Source organism: Rattus norvegicus, chromosome 5, assembly GCF_021556685.1.
Source record: "Rattus norvegicus strain SHRSP/BbbUtx chromosome 5, alternate assembly SHRSP_T2T, whole genome shotgun sequence".
Lineage (NCBI taxonomy): Eukaryota > Metazoa > Chordata > Mammalia > Rodentia > Muridae > Rattus > Rattus norvegicus.
The window spans coordinates 91,275,271-91,296,129 of NC_141538.1; the positions used below are offsets into that span (position 1 = coordinate 91,275,271).

Consider the following 20,859-nt stretch of genomic DNA (forward strand, 5'->3'; position numbering starts at 1 on the left):
TATCATGGGACTCTTGTGTAGACAGAGCTTCAGGTTTGTTTTGTTGTTTTTTTGTTTTTTTGTTTTTTCTGCTCCCAGAGGCCCTTAGATGTCACTAGCTTTCGCCCAGAGTGGCTCATTAGTAACAGGAAGAAGCAGAATGAAGCAAATAACCATAGAAACAAACTGAAAAGAGAACCAAACAGGAAATTTTCTTCTCTGAAAACCAGGCCAGATCCTTACGTGATGGTAGCAGAAATATAGAGTGCATTGGGGCACCTACATCGAAGTGTTAAACTTCAGAAGATGATAAACATGTGTGTCCTGACTTACCAATCCCACAAACGCTTAGCACGCACTTAGTCTTGAATCTGGTGGGTTAGGCTACATACAAAAAGCATAGACTGTTCAATCTATCACCTCCATCAATTTGAAAGTCCAATTTGAAGCATGTGTAGGATTCTCAGCCTCTCTAATATCTGTAACCCTCTCAGACTTAACATCCTCTCCTTGCTTTTGGCTTATATATTTCCAGACACAGCTGCAGTCTTTGTTGCTTTTAAAACTCCCTGGTCTATTGTGTTTATAGCCAGCAGGAGGCTCACCTCAGTCCTTGGGACAGGATGCATCATGATGTCATCTGAGGTAGTTACAAGGTACCTGGTGCTTAGGCCCCTTAAAGACTCCACTCCTGAGCAAGGTCATAAACCTTAGTACTTTACAAACCAAGGCACAGGAAGACACAATATCAGATCAAGACTCACTCTAGCAGAGATTAGAGACATCTGAGGGAGAAGAGAGAAGTATCACGATGCTAGGTTATGCTCACCTTGCTCTAAGGCTGGGAAAAGTCAGGCTAGAGGAGAAAAAAGAGTAAAGCACACCTGACTGTCATTCCAGAGAGTTTAAGAGAACACAGGGAAAGGATTTAAGTATTTGCCTCCACATAACTTAGAAGTTAATAATAAGCACTTGTCAGGGGTTAGACTGCTCCATAATTTGTTTACTTGGCAAGATAGTGGATTACTTTCTGTCCTCTTTTCCTCTTTAGTAAAACATGAGAAGGGTGAAAGCCTGTACAGTTCCTGGACTATCTCCCCATGTTAAAATAAGAAACACAACAATAAGAACAGAACCAGGTCCATACACTCAGTGCGTATTTTTTTACTACCATTAACAAGGCTTCATGCACCGATCACATTGGCATTTTCTTCAAATGCTAGAAGTTATCCTCTGTCCACAAACAGTAGAGTTTTTATCACAAGCAGCACAGGGATCCTGAAAGCTTCTCTGGTGGTGGTACCTAAGATGCCCATCTTTTCTCTGATGCTCAGGTAACCAGATTGAGATTTGCATCTCAGAAATCTACAAAGAAGACAGTACATAGGTAAGTTGCTGAGCAGCCTGTTGCTATGTTACCACCCTTTGGGTCTGGTAGGTGCCAAGAACTGGGACATTGACAGGCTCTTAACCAGTCTTTCCCAACTAGGAATGGGACTTTGCCCAGCTTAACTAACCAAGACTTCAAGATCAAATACATTGTAAACAAAATAAAGTTAAAAACCAAGTTATTTGTTAGCCTCAGTCCTGTTTGAGTGGGGCAACGTAACCTAGTAACATGACTATTTATGCAGTTACTTAACTGTTATCTGTTCAAGATGAGGTTTCTGTTCTGGAAACTCCAACACTCTTCATGGAAAGAGGACAAAGTCCCAGACTCACCCATTTCTGTCGGAACTCTTGTCATCAGGTGTCTTGGTGAAATATTAGTAGTGCTGATATGTGAGTTGCTCTTAGCTGTGTTTCTAAGTTTGCTTAATTAATCTGAAAGCCACCTCAGCTTTCCACACTGACATTAACACTGCCCCAGCACATTTAGTGTGGGAGTGTAACATTTACAAAGGGAAATAACTTGAAAGTAAAGGAGACCAAAAGGCATAATTACCACAGGCAACTGTTTTGTTCATTCAGTGACTATAGTGGTTTTAAAGCCTTATAATTTGTCATGGCTCAGAGCAGTTTAAATCTCAGCTGTGCTCCTCTGAGAAATCGAGATGCTTCCTTTTCTTTATTCCTTCTGACAACCTATTCTTTTAATATCATCTTTGTTCTAAGATGGCATAGACCCTGCTCTCCCTTCATCACACACAGGGAAACTGCCGACAGCAGCAGACATCTACCTTTGCTCTAAGCTGTAATGAGCAAATACACAATGAGCGGAGCAATTCCAAATGGTATCATCTCTCTCAGGTTCAAGTATCGCTTTGCTTGTTTTGTGCCTGTTAATCACCTCTTAAGCAAACAATTGCTTTATCTATGTACTGTGCCTCATTTCACTTTCAAATTATGTGTGTGTTTTGCTCCTAACAGCTTATTACGATCTATAATTAACAATTTTACTGAAAGCAGAGCTGAGCATTAAGAGAACCACATACTATCTGAGAAGTAACTTGAAACAGAAGGCCTTTGTTTTCATTAGAGATTTGACAATGGGCTTCTCCCCCCCCCCTTTCACTGTTGTGCTTTGTCATCGTCAGAAATCTCCAAGAAAGAACACAGAAAAGTGAAATATTTCACATTTTGGCAAAATTTCAATTTGTTACCTTCACATCCTAGTAAGCTCAGAACCAAGGACTAGGCACTGTTTAGAATCCATAAGAAAGCATGAGAGTGGCCAGGACTACCCCCAGAGCAAGAACGCTCTCTAGAAGTGCTCAGTAAAGCTCCCAGATAATCAATAAAATAGAAGGAAGTCTGGGGACTAGTGTGACAAACTCTTTGGTTTTCTTTGCAGAATGCCAAGGGAAAAGGAACAATAGGAAACAATTGAATGGTTAAAAGTAGAATTTCCTTGATTGCTCTAAAACTTAGATTATTTTCCAAACCCATGGTACATCTCCAGTCTAAATGACTTAAATTCTTTTTATCCATCTCTCAATTTATTCAAACTATGCAAGCATGCAGCAAACCTGATTAAAAATCTCACCCTTGGAAACAAGTCTTAAGATATTATGTTGAAGTCTTCTGGTGTGTAGACTTCCAAGATATGTTCTGGCAGAGATAACCCATGTTTCCCTTCAACCACTGGAGAACATTCTTTATAAGACACATAAAAGTTATAAAGGACACAGAACACAGTTCTTGAGGCCTGTGTTAATGGCAAGGAGAGGTCTGTTTGCCATTCACATAGCCAACAAACTCCTGCCTGAGAAACAGAAGAGCAGCCTGTATTTGGAGATAGCTCTACACGTTTGGATCTCATTTCCTTTTCCTTTCACGAGCAAGCTTGAAGTTCTGCTATGCTGCTCTTCTGAACCTAATTCTGAAATGAGCCACATGCATCTCTTGTACCCTCAGCACATTCTTTACTTGAAACTGCCCTTTCTTCTGTCTCTTGATTTATTTTAGTATGAATAGCAACTAATTGAATATCACCACTTATTCAAGAGCATATCCCGACTCAAGGTGCTAGGAGATTGGGATATATCTCTGAGAAAACTCCATGTTAGCAGAAAGGTTATGCTTAGTTAAAGCAACTGAGTAATAGCAGATGGTGCCCCCAAAGCCTTCTATACACGCCAGTATATAAATTCCCATTTTTAAGGTAATACTCCTGGCTATTTGAGAAAAGTCTTAGAGGCCCTTAATCATCAGACCAAAGAAGGCACAAGAATCCGCGCTAAAGTAAGTCTTCTCACCCATATATTTCCTTGTAATTTGCTAGCCATAGAAGCCAAAATACCTCCCTTTTGTTCTGTTGCTTCTCTGTACACTTCCTGTTCTTTTCTAGAATGTTAGAAAAGACCCATGTCATAATCAGATCTCTCAGATCATTGGAGCATCTTATACTACTAGGCATTCTGTGTGTTGTAATATTCATTTTTCTCCTGTTTATCTTTTTCCTCTTTAAATAACTCCATCTTTAGAACTTAGAAAAGTAGATGAAATGTTTTCTTTTGTCCCTTTCTTTTGAGTTTTTATATTGAACTTTACAGCTTATATTTTGGGCTTTGAATGGGGAGAGCAATCTTTTTTTCCTATCCTTTTATCCAGGTTTCATTCGCTGATTCTGTCTCAGATTTCATAGATGATGGCCATGAACTTGTAGTTTGAGAAACTGCTGGCATGAAGCTGATCATCATCTATTTCTAGAATCTGATCTAGTCCACAGGCTAGTATAGGTTGAATTAGAGGGAAAGGAAGGAGTCACCCTCTTAGAGATGGTTTAGAGGACGATTTATAAATTAGGCAGGATTCAGTTGTGTGTGTGTGTGCTATCAATGAGTGACACCAACAGACTCTAAAAGATAGTCCTAATCCAGTGGTCAGGTGGGAAATATATATATATATATATATGATTAAATATTATATTATATATACTTATATGGTATTAACACTCAAAAATAAAATTATTAAATCTATTTACAAAAATAATATGGCAATGATTTTGACGTAGAATAGCCACCTAAGCACATGCTGTACATGTGCTCTGTCCAGAGAATGGTTTTGTCTGTCTCCAATGCTCAATTTGTTCCTGGTTATGTCAAATGACCAAATTGCCTTGGATGATTATTAAGATTCTCAGTTTCTAAACCTTATTCCACATATAATAAATGACAATGTATCTGCTAAACTTTGCAGTGTGGGCTTTAACTGAGAACCTCAAATTCAGAGTTGAAGGATGAAGCAGGGGGAAAGAGAAAGATGATGAAAGCTCACAAGAGGAGTGATAAGTGTAAAATGCAGAGGAGAAGAAATTCACTACTGAAATTCAGTTACTTCAAGAAATATTTCCTAAAACAACAGAAGGAGCAAGGGTTGTGTTTAAGAGTTCTCAGACTTTCAGTGAATGGTTTGTTTCACAGATGTTTCTTGCAGGGGAAAGGGAAAAAAAGCAAGAAATTTTGTGACTTAAATTGCATTCATGAGATTCTCTGATTTAAAAAAAAAATCAATGTGTCAGATCAATTTTTCTTAAACAAGTTCATCATACGCTAGAGCAATGAGCCAATCAATAGGGAATGTTTTTCAGCCACTTCCTAGCCTTCCCACTTCAGTAATTGCTAGAATTTTATATCGACAGGCCATAGGATACTTTGAAGGCTGAATTGATCCATTAGCCTGTGGTGCTACAAGCCTGGGCTGCAATAATGCTGTGTGCCTCCAGGGACCTGGGGTGAAATCAAATAGGAGGTAAGCCATTACATTATGCCTTTGACCTGCAAGAGCCTCTATTGGAAACCTGGGAGAGAGGGGGGAAAAAGAATCAAGACAGTATGGCAGACGATGGAACACAGCAGGAAGGAGCAGACAGAAGAGGCTTGGGAGGGAGAAAATGCTGCAACATCTCCAGCCTCCCACTAAATAAAACCTTCAGTGTAGTTCTGGTAAAGGGAAGCTGTAGTAAGGACATCAAGCTTAAGAGGTTTCTGAAGGGGAGCTTGCTTATCAGTATCAACTTGATATTGAATCTTGGATCACAAGTTTTATTTAAGAGAAATGAGAATAAAAACTTGTGCCTGGGGCAAAGAAGAAAGGTAGCCACATCCAGCCTTGCTAAGGAGAAAGAATCAAGAGAGCAGGGAAAATGGTGACAATGTCTCCTTTTGCCAGGAGGTACATCCTCTACAACATCTTGTTTGTACAACCTGATGGTTTTGTGTGTTGCCATAATAGGGATTATAATACACAAAATACCTATGAGAAATCCAGGTTCTTTTATTACAGAAAAATTACCAAATAGAACCTATCATACTGCCTTCTGCAATTTAGAGTTTAGCTCTGGTAATAAGAAATAAAATCCAACAGAATATATTTTATGACATTCCAGTAAAAAGCAATGGTTTCCCCATTTCACTCGTGCTGGCAATCTGCTAATCAGAGCTATACATAACTGCCCTCCATACCACAGACTTCTCCTGACTTCTTCTTTCTGTCTCTAGAAAGCAAATTTGCACAGGAGATGGAAATCTCCCACTACACTCTAGTGTGCTTAACCTTCAGCTTAGACGTGGAAATTAGACTTGCCCTGTTAACACTCAAAAGCCAAGTTCTTATTGCTCTCAAATACAAGTAAGTGTAGATGTGTTCACTATATTGGTTGCAGAAAGGCTGGATCTATGCAGCCAGTTGGCATATGCTGACTACTTAGGTCTGACCTTAGCAAAGGACAAATCTGTATTTTCTCTTATGACATGGTGGGCACCAGACACCTCAAAAGGACACTGACCTGCTTAGAAACTGACATCTTTTTAAAATTTCCATGAAAACCTTACTTAGTGAGCTCATCTGGGTATCTGCTTGGTATGTTTTATAATCAGAGTTGAACTGGGACTTCATGCAAATATAATTCCTCTGTTTTATAGAGTCAACAAAAATTACCTTTCAGTTTTCCACATAAGAATTTAGACATAATGAAAAGGAAATTACCAAAATGATGACTATTTCAATAGTATTTTTTTTACTATGGTAGTAAATAATCTACTTGATAGAATTAAATGACATGTACTTTGTAATATATTTGAAATTTGAAATTTTCACTAAATTGTGAAAATTAATAGATGGCTCGGGGCTAACTAAAACCCTGAGTTTTGGTTCCCAGCATCTACATCAAGTAACTCACAATCATGTGTAGTTCCAGATCCAAAGGGATTGATCCTTTGACCTTCACATACAGGAGCACCTGTATATTTATATGCATATATCCACACATAAATAGTCAGAACCAAAATAGAATAATGAATAAATTATGAAAAGTTAAATCTGTATCTAAAATCAACTGTGGCCAATAGTAATCAGTCAAACAGTAGTTTTACCAATCATACAGGCCTGTGGACAAACTTATCATTCGGATCCAAGTTTAAAGATGGGGGAAGGATTATCCCTATACAAAATAAAATAGTGGGCTCCTCTCAAATTCCATCAATGTGTGTTGTGGAAATAGATGATATTTTAGGACTTCAGATTTGTCAGCTCCAAACCAGAGTCCTGGCACCTATACTTTTCTTCTTATTTTCTCTTTTACCAGTATGAGTGCATCTCAGATGTGTAACCTTGCTTAGGAACTGACTGGCTACATAGGTTTGATAACTGCTCTGAATTTTCCTTGCTCTAAGTGAACGTGGACAAATGGTATGTTTAGAAATGGAGAAATCCTAGTGCCACACCGGATGATGAGGGTCAGAATGTCTAGACATTATATTTGTGAGCCTTGACACTCAGGAAGCACTCTCGAATTATGGGTATATAAAATTGCTTACAGTCCCTCAGATGGCATTCATCGATTGTCACTACCCTGCCTCACAATGCAAAGAAATGCCTAAGCTGAACTGAGCCCCCAAATTTCATGATGAGGCATATATAATATTTCCATTTTAATAGACCTTCTAAACTATCATATGATAGTCTAACAAATGTGTTTTGCATTCTATTGAACTTATTCTATGAAAAAACAAAAGTGTCTGTAAGAAGTCCAGGAGCAAATACAGATAAGCAAAAAATTTAAAAGCCAGCAAAGACAACTGAAAGAAACTTCCACCATAGGAAAGATAACCATGCTGTGCATATTGTATAACAGAAAGTATATGTGTGCCTACAGTATGTATGTGTTATCATTGACATTTCATAGAATGAGGAAAACCATTGTTCATAGTTTACACTGAAGACTGTGCCACAGGGACAGTACACTGGTCACAGTCCACCACAGTACTGCAATGGTTTCTAGTGTCTACTGCTTCCCTAGTTTCTGGATGGTTTAAATATAAGTAACACTCTTGTACTAACTGTGCCTTCTTTATTTCTCATTTTACTAATTTGCATCAAATATTTTGAGTTAATATGTTGAAGATTTGTCAACATTGTCTCTTTTTTCTTTCTTCAAAAAATTAATTCTCTGATCCTATGTACTATTCTTTTACATTCCATTTCATTAATTTCAGCCCTGTTCCTGGTGGTTTCTTGCCATCTGCTGCTCACAAGTTTGACTTGTTCTTGTTTTTTCTAAGAATTTGAACTGTACCATTGGGTTTTAGTAAATTTTCTACATCTCTTTTGAATTGTTTTGATTTAAGGAATTTTACCTATACTTTCCTCTTACAACTGTCCTATCAGTTTCCCAAATTTGTGTAACATTGTGCTCTCAATAGCATTTGTTTCTAAGATTTTTAAAATTTATGCCATGATTTCTTCCATAACTCACTGGTCATTCAAGAGTATATTGTTCACTTGCCAAGTTTGTATTTCTGAAAAGTAGAGTTGTTTGTTTAGTTTTAGTTACTGATTTATAAACCTTATCTACCATTATCTAGATGGTTTATGATGTACAATGTCTCTGAGGTTTCTTCATCGATATTTACTTCAGATGAACTGCTTAGATATGAGAGTGGGGAATTAAAACTGAACAATATTACTAGAACAAATATATGTAGCAATTTATGACAATTAGTGTTTTTATATAAAATTAAAATCCTCAAAATTCAATGCACATACTCCTAACTATATCTGATTGTTGAATTCTCCCCTTCATTTGTATCTACTGATATTGGACTAATGTCTACTTTACAAAATACCAGACTAGCTACTTGAACCTGTTCTCCACTTCTACCCAATTGATATAGAAACCCTCATTCTTTGACTACGATCCAGTAGACTTCTGTACTAAGAATTATGTTTTTTCTCCATCAAAATTCCAATTCAGTTCTTCAGAACCTAAAACAGAAATTGAAAAAAATATATTAAATTTCATAGGAAAACAAAATTCAAAGGATTAACCAAATAATCCTGCGTGATTAAAAAATTAGAAGAATCAGCATTCTTAATTTTAAGTTATATTACATAACTGTAGGAAAACTTGTACTGATTTAAAACACAAGTTTATCACTAGACTAGCATTGAAGAGTCATATATAAATCCATACTTCTGATTTTTGACAAAGAGGCCAATAATACACAATGGAGAAAAGATAGTTTGAAGATGTGCTACTAATTAAACTGATATTTATATGTAGAAGAATGATCTTGGCTTTTTAAGTTTTTCTCCCATTAATTTATTAATTTATTTACTTTACATCCTGATTTAAGATTCTCCTCCTTCCTCTCTGTCCAACCTATCCTTCTCACTTTACCTCCTCCTATCCCCTCTCCCTTTCTCCTCAGAGAAAAGGAGGCTGCTCATAGATATCAATCTGCCTTGGCTATCAAGTTACAGTAGGACTAGGTTTATCTTCTATTTAGGCTAGAAAAAGCAGTCTAGTTAGGGGTAAGGGATCCAGAAACAGCTGCTGTTCCTACTGTTAGTGGGTCCTACATGAAGACTAAGCTGCATGTCTGTTACACGTATGTAGAAAGCCTATATCTGTCCCAGGCCTGCTGTCTGGTTGGTGGCCCAGAAACTGGTCCTAGGTTAACTGATTCTCTAGGTTTTCTTTTGCTATGCTTAGTCTCTCTGTCTCCTTCAAGACTTCCTCCCCTTCTTCCACAAGATTAACAAACTCTGCCAAATGTTTGGCTTTGGATCTCTGTGTCTGTTTCCACCTGATGCTGAGTGAAACCCCTCAGATATCAGTTATGTTAGGCCCAAGGGAAGATGTTTGAATCTCACTGAGAAGGGGAAATAAATTAGACATCAGTGGTGGATGGAAAAATGAGACAGCTGTGAAAGGAGGGCTTGGAAGGGGAAAGGAAGAATCAAGTTTGTGGAAGACAGATGGATAGACATTTGGGAGAGAGAAGTAGAATCAGTGGGGTGGGGCATGACATCTTTGGGATGAACTAAAAACCTAGGACATTGGAAACTCACAGGAATCTATGAAGGTGACCCAAACTAAGACTCTTAGCAATAGGGAATATAGAACCTGAACTGGACACTTCCTGTAACAATGCAAGACTACCAGTGGAGGGATGGGGCACTAAACCAGCCACAAAACCTTAGATCCACAATTTTTCCTGCCTAGAAGATGTGCGGGGATAAAATGAGTGCAGAATCGAGGGAATAGCCAATCAATAACTGACCCAACTTGAGACCCATGCCATGAGAGAGCCCACCTCTGATTCTATTAATGAACATAGATTCTTTTTGTTGTTGTTGTTGTTGTTGTTTAATTCTCCAAATTTACATTTTATTTCACTTTCCCTTCCCTCTTAAAAAACAAAATAAGGCATTGTAAATGTTGTTTTATACATTCTTGTTCATATCACAATAACTCTTTTAGTCTTAGAATCTTAGATTCTTAATTCTTACACTGCATAAAACTCATCTCTAAAAGGATTGCAGACCTTAAATTAAGTCCTAATAACCTGAATCTGATAGATGAGAAAGTAGGGAACACACTTGATGTGATGCACATGAATTTATAAGGACAGCTAAGGGCTTTCTGAACAGAATGCTGATAGTGTTGGCATTCAAACCAACAATGGACAAATGACACTTCATGCAACCAACTAACAAAATGAAACAATAACAACAAACAAACACAGTTCTGAATAGCAAAAGACACGAACACTAAAGAGAAGAGGCAGCCTACTGATGAGAATAAAGAATATTTATCAGTTAGCCATGTAACACAAAAATTAGTATTTACAATTTTAAAAATTAAACAGCAAAATACCAAATAACCTAATTTAAAATTGCTGTATGGAACCAGAGAATTCGCTTAGTGGTTAAGAGAAACTGTTTCTTTTGCAAGAAGACCTGTTTTTGACTCCCATCACCCACATGGTGACATAACTCAAGATCTAGGTATCCAGTGCTATTTTCTGACCTTCACAGGCACCAGTCACACATATTTTATACATACATGTATATAGGAAAAATACTCAGACATAAAATAAAATCAGTAGGGGCTGGGGATTTAGCTCAGTGGTAGAGCGCTTACCTAGGAAGCGTAAGGCCCTGGGTTCGGTCCCCAGCTCCGAAAAAAAAAAAAAAGAACTAAAAAAAATAAATAAATAAAATAAAATCAGTAAATATCTTTTTAAAATCTGGGCTATGATCCTAAACAGAGAGTTCTCAAAAGATGAAATACAAATTTCTAAGAAATTCTTTTTCAGTGGTCAATATCCTTAGCCATCAAGGAAATGAAACTGAAAGCTACTTTGACATATTTCATCTTACCTCATTCAGAGTCGCTGAAATAAAAAAGAAAATGATGATAAATGTTGGTATGGAGATGGAAAATATTTTTCTGATCGAAGTCCAATCTTATGCAGCCATTATGGTACTTAGTATGGTAGTTTCTCAAAAATCTAGAAATATATCTATCATGTGGTCCAGCTAAACCATTCTTAAGCTTTTATCTAAAGGACTGTACATTCTACTGTAGAGGTACTTGTTCGTCCATGTTTACTACTGTTTGCTGTGTGGCAAAACATTTCCTTGGGAGATGCAACATACATGTCTACTTACTCCACGGATAGACCAAAGTATGAGGGTTCCACCAAAGACCAAGTGGGTGAACTAAGGAGTTTTATTAGGGTTACTTATAGAAATATTCAGGAGCAGTTACTTGTAAGAGCAGAAATGATTCAATGACAACTGTGTCACCAGCGCTCACCCTCACACAAGTGATAACTCACAAAAGCTGGAAACCTGGGTGAGCACAGTGTAAACCCTGAGGTAGTTCAGTCCGTTAGAGGATATCTTTTCCAAGTACCTCAGTTTGTCTATACCTGCTGTATAAAACTCAAGTCCAAATGGATCAAAGATCTCAACATAAATACTACATACACCAAAACAAATAGAAGAGAAAGTGGAGAATATCCTTGAATACACTGGCAGAAGGGACAACTTCCTGACCAGAACACGAACAGCTCAGGCACTAAGATCAACAATTAATAAATGGTACCTCATGACACTATACAGCTTCAATAAGGCAAAGGTCACAATCAATAAGACAAAATAGCAGCCTACAGAATGGGAAAAGATCTTCTCAAATCCTACATCTAAAAGAGAACTAACATCCAAAATATACAAAGAACTCAAGAAATTTGACACCAACAAATGAAATCTCAATTTAAAACTGGGGTGCAGAGCTAAACAGAATTCTCGACAGTGGTACCTTGAATGGCTGAGAAGTACGTGAAGAAATGTTTAACATTCTTAGTCATCAGGGAAATGCAAATCAAAATGACTCTATTCCATCTCATACCTGTTAAAATGACTAAGATTAAAAAAGTCAAGCAACAGGACAAGCTGGCAAGGTTGTGGAGCTTTCCTCCATTGCTGGTTGTAGTGTAAACTTGTACAACCACTTTGGAAATCAACTTGGTGGTTTCTCAGAAAATTGAGGATAGTTCTACCACAAGACTCAGCTATATCTCTCCTGGGCCTATTCTCAAAAGATGTTCCACCATACCACAAGGACACTTGTTCAATTATGTTCTGAAGTAGAAACTTCTAGTTTCTTTGGAAATAGAGTTATATCAAATGATGTTTTTCTGGGGCACACATGTGAAAGAATGTATTGCTAAAGCAAACATGTGAAAGAATATTTTCCCGAAGCAGACACAAGTGAAAGGATGTTTTGATATAGCAAACATGTAAAAGGACCTGGAATGAAGATTATAAATATGACCCCGAACAAATAGTGGGAGATGAGCACTGAGCATTTGTTTGCTTTGCTCTGCTAACCACTAAAACTTGCATGTATTGAATTGCCTTACATAGCATTGCTGAGTTCAACTTGTGGTTGTGCTGCCATTAAGAGAAGCTCACCCAAGAACTGTTTATGAGTTTTCCATGGCAACTTGCCACTTCAGCAGCCTTACCTCACACTGGTTGGTGAGCCTGGCAGTTTCTTCAAGATTGAACTACAGATGCTGGTTCATGCCTGGTGTCTGTCTACCAAAGGACTGAACTATAGTTGCCAGTTCATGGGTGATATCTGACTGCCTAGAGGACTGATCTCCAGCTGCTGAATTGTATTTGGTGTTTGCTACAGGACTAAATTGCTGCCAAAAACGATAAAGCTCACCCCTAAAAAACTACTGCTGAACAGGTCCACTTCCCCCATATCCCAATAAATTTTCTCTCCCATTACCTCTGCTGTATAGTGGACTAGAAGAGAGGTTGAACCCTAATTAAAAGTAGGTTTTAAACTGTTTATCCCTACAATGTTCATAGCAGCTTTGTATTTCCAATAGCCAGAAGCTAGAAAAAATCCTATATGTACCTCAACTGAAGTATGGAGAAGAAAATGTTCTTTACACAATGAAATACTACTCAGCTATTAAAAACAATGGCATAATGAAATGTACAGGCAAATGGATGGAGCTAGAAAATATCATCCTGAGTGAAGTAATCCAGACCCACAAAGACATATTATATGCAATCTTATAAGTGGACATCAAATATAAAATGCAGGATAGCCATGTTCAATCCACAGACCCAAATAAGCTAAGTAACCGTGCAAGGACCAGCCTAGGACCCTCATACATATTTGTACCAGATATGCAGCTTGTTTTCATATGAGCTCCCTAAAAATTGAAAAGGGGGCTGTCTCTGAGTCTATTGCTTATTTTTGGATTCCCTTCCCCTAGCTATGCTGCCTTGCCTGGTTCCAGTAGGAGAGGATGCCCTTAGTCATGCTGCGACTGGATGAGCCAGTGAGGACTGATACCCAGGGTGTGGCCCCCCATTCTCTGAGAAGAAAAAGAGAGAGCAATGAGGAAAGCATATTTGAGGATCAAACTGGAAGGAGAGAATGAAGGGGGCAGGATGTAATGGGGATAAATAAATAAAATTACACACTTAAATTATGAAATTCTTGAAGAAATAAGAAAACTATGTTTTTATTGTGATTCTTGCAGGCAAACAATAATGTAGGTATTTTTAGTTGTGGTTTGAAAAGTTACTAGGTCTGTTTCTCTTTATTGGTGAAGTGATTACATTTCAAGTTATTGTAAACAAAAGTACAGTAATTCACATAATTCTGTTGATTCTTTAGGTCAGTTTATTCCTTTTTTCCCCCATACTAGCATCAGAACTTTACTAGCTATCTATGTTGGAAACAACAAACTCCTTCTTTCTTCTCCTTTGTTCATTTGTTCTTTTCATGAGATTTATTCTTCTCTATGCTCTCAACAATGAGATTTCTTTTTTTCCATTTCTTGGATAGTAGTTTATGTTCTGCAGTGCTTGCTAAGCTGTCATAGTTTGTGCTTATCTAAAAAAATGTGCATATTCCTTGACTAATTTTAATTTTATTCACAATCTTAGTGGTAATCCTTTAGTTTAAAGGCTTGGAATATATCATTCCAACCTCTTTTGGCATTTAGGGCCACTTCTGAGAGATATGTTATTCTGGGAATTTGCCTTTATAAATGAGTTGGTGTTCATCCTTAGGGTTTTTAATAGAGTTTCTTGGTTTTACGTTAAACATTTCATATGTTGACCATAAGATATTGTGGTGAAGTTCTTCTAGGGTCATTTCTGTTGGAATTCTAAATGCCTTTTGAGTTTTGATGTCCATTTTAACTCTAGATTGGGGACATTCCCTGTTATAGTTAAATAGGTTAATTTTATCTTAGTTCCTTTACCTATCCCATGGAGTGTTTTTTGTTTGGTCTCTTTTCATTTCCTGGAGCTCTTATAGATTCTACTCATGCTCCACCCCCCCCTCTCTCTCTACACACACACACACACACACACACACACACACACACACACACACACATACACACTCCCCTTTATTTATTGAAAAATGCATACAACTTATTTCAAACATATTTATACCCCTTCCTACTTTGATTCCTCCAAGATCCTCCCATATCTCCCTCCCAGCCTCATATCCTCTTAAAAAAATAATGGCCTGCTGAGTCTAAGTAGTGGTACCCATATACTTATGGATGTGATATCATCCACTAGAACACAATCTACCTACCAAGGGCCATATCCCTAAAGACAATAAACATTCTCATCTGTAGCAGACACCACTGTCAGTAGCTCCTCAGCTAGCAATGGAAACTTGTAAATCTTTCTCCAACCCAGGCTGGAATTTGACTATCTTAACATTGGGCAAGTCTAGAATGAGCAAAGATAGCTGTTGTAAGTTCATAGTTGCAATGGTCATGTCACGCATAAAAAAAGTTCCTTCACCCAAGTCCTTCTTTCCCTCTGACTCTTAGAATTCTTCTACTCTTCTTCAGATCCTGAGCATTAGAGAAAAGAGAATGTGATATATGGAGAAGTATTAAAGAGTAGAGCAGAAGAGGAGGTTAGGGGATAAATAAATAGTACTGAGGATAGCTTTTAAAAGCCACGTGAAAATGTATGTTTGTGAAGTATATGCTTGTGTGAATTACATTAATACATTATATAAATATATATACATATATATTATATAAGTAATAATTATATCATAATTTTATATAATATGTATATATTAGTTTAAATGTAATTTATCTACATGGAGATTATATGATTCTCAAAAGCCATTGGTTGCCAAATTAAAATTTCAGTGTCAAGTGTGGGATATTTTTGAGATGTTTATTAGAGGTATCCTAGAGACCCACAAAACAATATAGCATTGTTCTTGGTTTCTTACTAAAACTTCATGTAAAGACTGTGTTATTGAAGACACTATATAATTTTGTCATAGGATGTGATGAAATTAAACTGATATTTTCCTGGTATTTTTCTCCTTTTTGGCAAGCTCTCTTGTTCTAGAAGGTGCTATGCAGGTGAAAACAATTGTTAATAGTCTTATATAGCTGTTAGCTTCTATGTTGCAATAAAAACTATTGTAGCAAGATATGAAGGTATGTTTTTCGATGTAATAATGGCATGACTGCTATGGGGATAACCTACCACTTTGTCATTGAATTTAAGACGTGTTCCATAGGGCCTGTTCCATGCTTAGTATTGTAAGTCTGGACAAGAATCTATAACTGGGGAGCCCTATGGGAATTCCTATTGTTCTTGCTTTGTTAAATAGACATGGTTTCACATGATATTCTATATGTGTATCTAGTCTCCCCCTTAAGTTAGAGTGCCCCCAGTTCTTATCAAAGAGGCTCCTTTTTACAGTGGATGGTAGTTAACAAAGACATTCACAACTGGTCAGAGCAGAGAAGAAAGTGTCTACAGAGTGCTTATCTTCATCCATAAATAGGATCTTTCCATCTCCCTACCCCTTCTCTCCTCCCCTCTCAACCCCAACTCCTGCTCTCTTTTATTTCAACGTAGCATTTTATCTACCTTATACGCCATCTCTAATTCCTTCTTCTGCTAGGTCAAAACAATGTGCTTTCACTGTAATTTGCTTGATTCATTAACAGTATTGTTCTAAAAATCTTAATTTTGGTGAATTATTTATGATTGGAAGAGCCATTTCCCACAAGTTGTTCTCTGAGTGCTACATATGCACTATGTCACTACATGTATATATATTATATACATATATAATTCTTTAAGGTTTAGGAAGTAAAAACATTAAGATTTTTCACATTTTTTGGAAACACACATACACTAAGACAGCTAGGTATGGTGATTCATTTCTAGTCACAGGGAAATGACAAGTTCTAGAAGAAAATGGGAAAAGGCAAAGCAGATACCGTTGAAGTCAGATAAAGTGAAAATACTGCTAAATCTTTAGTGAAAACTGGGAAAAGGAGTCCTATCTGGATCCCCAGAAGGTGCAACACAGAGGGCATAGGATGGCCAGGGTAGGTTAGTGGGACATGAGGACATTTATCTTTCCCATTATTTATGCATGGTTAGGGCTGTCTGTATTGGCCAAGTGTTCAATGTCTACAGAGCTACCTTCACTCTACTAACTTCTCATTTTTTGTCTGTCAAAAGCTTCTTCTGGCCATGGTTTCTGACTATTCTGGGCAAGTGTTCTTGCCTTCCCAAGATTCTGTATAACATTTATATAATATTTATATTGAAGGCCTCCTTGTGAGATGAACTTCTGCATATCAAGCATTCTTCTGGAGCTTTGGAGTTCAAAGTTTCAATAGATATTAGAGTGAGGTAGGGAGCTACAAACAATGGCCTAATTGAAAACATTATGCTCCAGGCTATCATTCTTAAGGATTTTCAGTAGATGAAATTTATCCCCAGCATGAAGAATAGGACTACCCTTCCTGGTGTGCTTTACTGTCTAATCTAAGCCTTCAGCAGCCTGGGCTTTTGGAGCTATTGCTGTCTCTGTCTCTTGATAATTATTGCTCCCTAAGACTGTATCTTATCTTGAGTCTCAGTAAAGTTGAAATCAATGGCATATGTTTCCTATTCTTAGGTCCTTGGAGTAGCTAGGTTTTCAAAAGAAGGTACCTAATCACTGTCCTCTAAGTCTTAGAGTGAGGAGATTCTGTCATTCTTCTGACCCATTTGCCTGAGAATTGACTTTCACTAGAACTGCTGCTTAGAATGAAAGCATGTGAGACTTTGGGGTTATCTTGAGTGTTGGACTGACAATTTGTTTACACTAGGGCTCCCTGCCTTATCATATGAATGAATCTTCATCTTCCCCTTCAATTACCAGGGAGCCACACATCAGGGGTTGTAGTAGACCAAGCTTGCTTCTTTCCTGTGCTCACTCACTTTTTCCCTCTGTGTATTTCAGGTATCATGACACTAAGTAAATTTCCAAAGCTCTTTCTTACTTGCTTTCTTTGGAGACTATTCTTTGTTCGTACTTGGGTTGTACAGAAGCAGCTTCTAGTTTGACATCTTATCAAAAATCTGAAACAGTATATTTAATTCAAACATTGAAAATATGGCAAATACAAAGACAAATGCCAGCAGCAAACCACTGAACTGAGAATGGGACCCCCGTTTAAGGAATCAGAGAAAGGACTAAAAGAGCTTGAAGGGGCTTGAGACCCCATATGAACAACAATGCCAAGCAACCAGAGCTTCAAGGGACTAAGCCACTACCCAAAGACTATGCATGGACTGACCCTGAGCTCCAACTGCATAGGTAGCAATGAATAGCCTAGTAAGAGCACCAGTGGAAGGGGAAGCCCTTGGTCCTGCCAAGACTGAAACCCAGTGAACCGGATTGTTGGGGAGAGGGTGGTAATGGGGGGAGGATGGGGAGGGGAACACCCATGTAGAAGGGGAGGGGAAGGAGTTAGGGGGATGTTGGCCTGGAAATGGGAAAGGTAATAACAATTGAAATATAAATAAGAAATACGCAATTTAATAAAGATGGAGAAAAAAATCAAAAAAAAAGAAAGAAAGAAAGGAAGGAAGGAAGGAAGGAAGGAAGGAAGAAAGAAAGAAAGAAAGAAAGAAAGAAAGAAAGAAAGAAAGAAAGAAAGAAAGAAAGAAAATACAGACACCCAAGCCTTTAGGCTACTTCACAATTAGGCTGGAACTGAGTTCATGAATAGCCAGCACTTTTCATTATATAGGTAATCCTTACTGTTGTATGTTTGCTATAAAGAAGTAATTGGATTAAACCTAGACCTTCCAGAACACACACACACACACACACACACACACACACACACACACACACACACACACACACACACAACGGGACATTTTAACTATGTCTTTCTATATATTTGCTATTTAGACTAGATCAGCACCTATTTTAGCAACTAGATACCATCAAATTAATTGAAGAAAAAGTGGAGAAGAGCCTTAAACACGTGGGCACTGGGTAAAATTTCCTGAACAAAACACCAATGGCTTATGCTCTACAATCAAGAATCAACAAATGGAACTTCATAAAATGGTAAAGCTTCTGTAAGGCAAAGGACACTTTCAATGGGACAAAACAGCTACCAACAGATTCGGAAAAGATCTTTACCAATCCTACATCTGATAGAGGGCTAATATCCAATATATACAAAGAACTCAAGAAGTTAGACTGTAGAAAGTCAAATAATCCTATTAAAAATGGGGTACAGAGCTAAACAAAGAATTCACAATTGAGGAATATGGAATGGTCAGGAACCAGCTAAACAAATGTTCAACATATTTAGTCATCAGGGAAATGCAAATCAAAATAACTCTGAAATCCCTCCTCACACCAGTCAGAATGGTAAGGTAAAAAAAAAAAAAACCCTCAGGTGACAACAGATGCTGAAGAAGGAGGCAGAGAAAGAGGGACACTTCTCCATTGTTGATGGGATTGCAAGCTGGTATGACCACTCTGGAAATCAGTCTGGAGGTTCCTCAGAAAATTGGACACAGTACTACCTGAGGACCCAGTTTTACCACTCCTGGGCATATACCTTAAAGATGCTCCAATATAAAACAAGTACACATGCTCCACTATGTTCATAGCATTCTTATTCATAATAACCAGAAGCTAGAAAGAACCCAGATGTCCCTCAACAGAGGAGTGAATACAGAAAATTTAGTGCATTTACACAATGGAGTACTGCTCACCTATTAAAAACGATGACTTCGTGAAATTCATAGGCAAATGGATAGAACTAGAAAATGTCATTCAGAGTGGGTTAACCCAATCACAAAAGAACACACATGGTATGCACTCTCTCGTAAGTGGATATTAGCCCAAAAGCTCAGATTATGCAATGATACAATCCACAGACCATATAAAGCTCAAGAGGAAAGATGCCATATTGTGGATGCTTCAGTCCTTCTAGAAGGGGGAACAAAAATATTAATAAGAGGAAAGATGGAGACAAAGTTTGGAGAAGAGATTGAAGGAAATGCCATCCAGATACTGCCCCACCTGGGGATGCAGCCCATACAAATAACAGCCACCAAATCTAGACGATATTGCTCATGCCAAGAAGTACAAGCTATCAGAGTTGTCTCCTGAGAGGCTGTGCCAGAGCATGACAAATACAGAGGTGGATGCTTGCAGCCAACCATTGAACCAAGAATGGGGTCTCCATTGGAGGAGTTAGAGAAAGGATTGAAGGAGCTGAAGACAACAATACCAACCAACCAGCGCTCCCAGGGACTAAGTCACCATCTGAAGACTACACATGGATAGACCCATGGCTTCAGATGCATATGTAGCAGAAAATGGCTGTGTTGGGCACCAATGAAAAGAGAAGCCCTTGGTCCTGCCAAGACTCGACACCCCCCTAGTGTAGGGGTATGTGGGGGGGAAGGGGTGGGTGGATGGGTGGAGGAACACCCTCACAGAAGAGGGGGGAGGGAGGATAGGGTAAGAGCTTTATGGATGGAAAACCAGGAAAGGGGATAACATTTGAAATGTAAATAAAAAATATCCAACAAAAAAATAAACAAGAATCTATTTTAGCAGTAAATTAAAAGTAATATCTTGGAGAAAATGAATTATAATTTCTTATTTTACTTTTTATTCTGAAAAACCTTTTTTCTTAGATCATTTGGTAGTCGTATTATGATGTAATTCATATAAGAGAATAAATATTTTTTCTGTGCACAACAATCTAGCTTATATTTTTAATGCTAATTTATCTTCCTTGTTCTCACCTCCACATTTCCTGTACAGGTAAAAATGATGCATGAGCTATACCTAGCGAAACAATACTTTATTCCCCAGTTTGGTTTAGAGATCACTGGGTGACCAGGAGTGGTAGGTAACCTCCCCATGGTAGAACAGCCATATGTGGGATGAAGCAAAGGAGCTCTTTCAACTGCACTTTCTAACTTTTGGAGACAATCTATCTACAGAAAAACATCAAATTGACATAGAAATGCTGAGTGGAAAGATGGATGGATGGATGGATGGATGGATGGATGGATGGATGGATGGATGGATGGACAGAAGGGTGAACTGGCATTCGGATGGTTAGATAGATGAGCAGACTGAGAAGTGGATGAGGGGAAAGATGTGTAGATGGACATACAGATGGACAGATAGGTAGACAAATGGTTGGGTGGATTAATTTTTGCAGATTATGCTAAGAAAATGAAAAAGGCATCTAGAATCCAAATATTTGGCACTAGTCTTTGAAGCCCTAG

At 37.9% G+C, this 20,859-nt stretch overlaps 1 long non-coding RNA gene across 1 annotated transcript; it reads right to left on the reverse strand.

Annotated features, from left to right (window-relative positions):
• Positions 1 to 1,247: 1,247 nt before the first annotated feature.
• On the reverse strand, positions 1,248 to 3,762 carry LOC148005860 (uncharacterized). The gene is made up of 2 exons (XR_015621429.1): positions 3,678 to 3,762; positions 1,248 to 1,344 (listed from the first exon to the last, which is right to left on the reverse strand). It is a non-coding gene; the product is annotated as an uncharacterized LOC148005860 (long non-coding RNA).
• Positions 3,763 to 20,859: the final 17,097 nt, after the last annotated feature.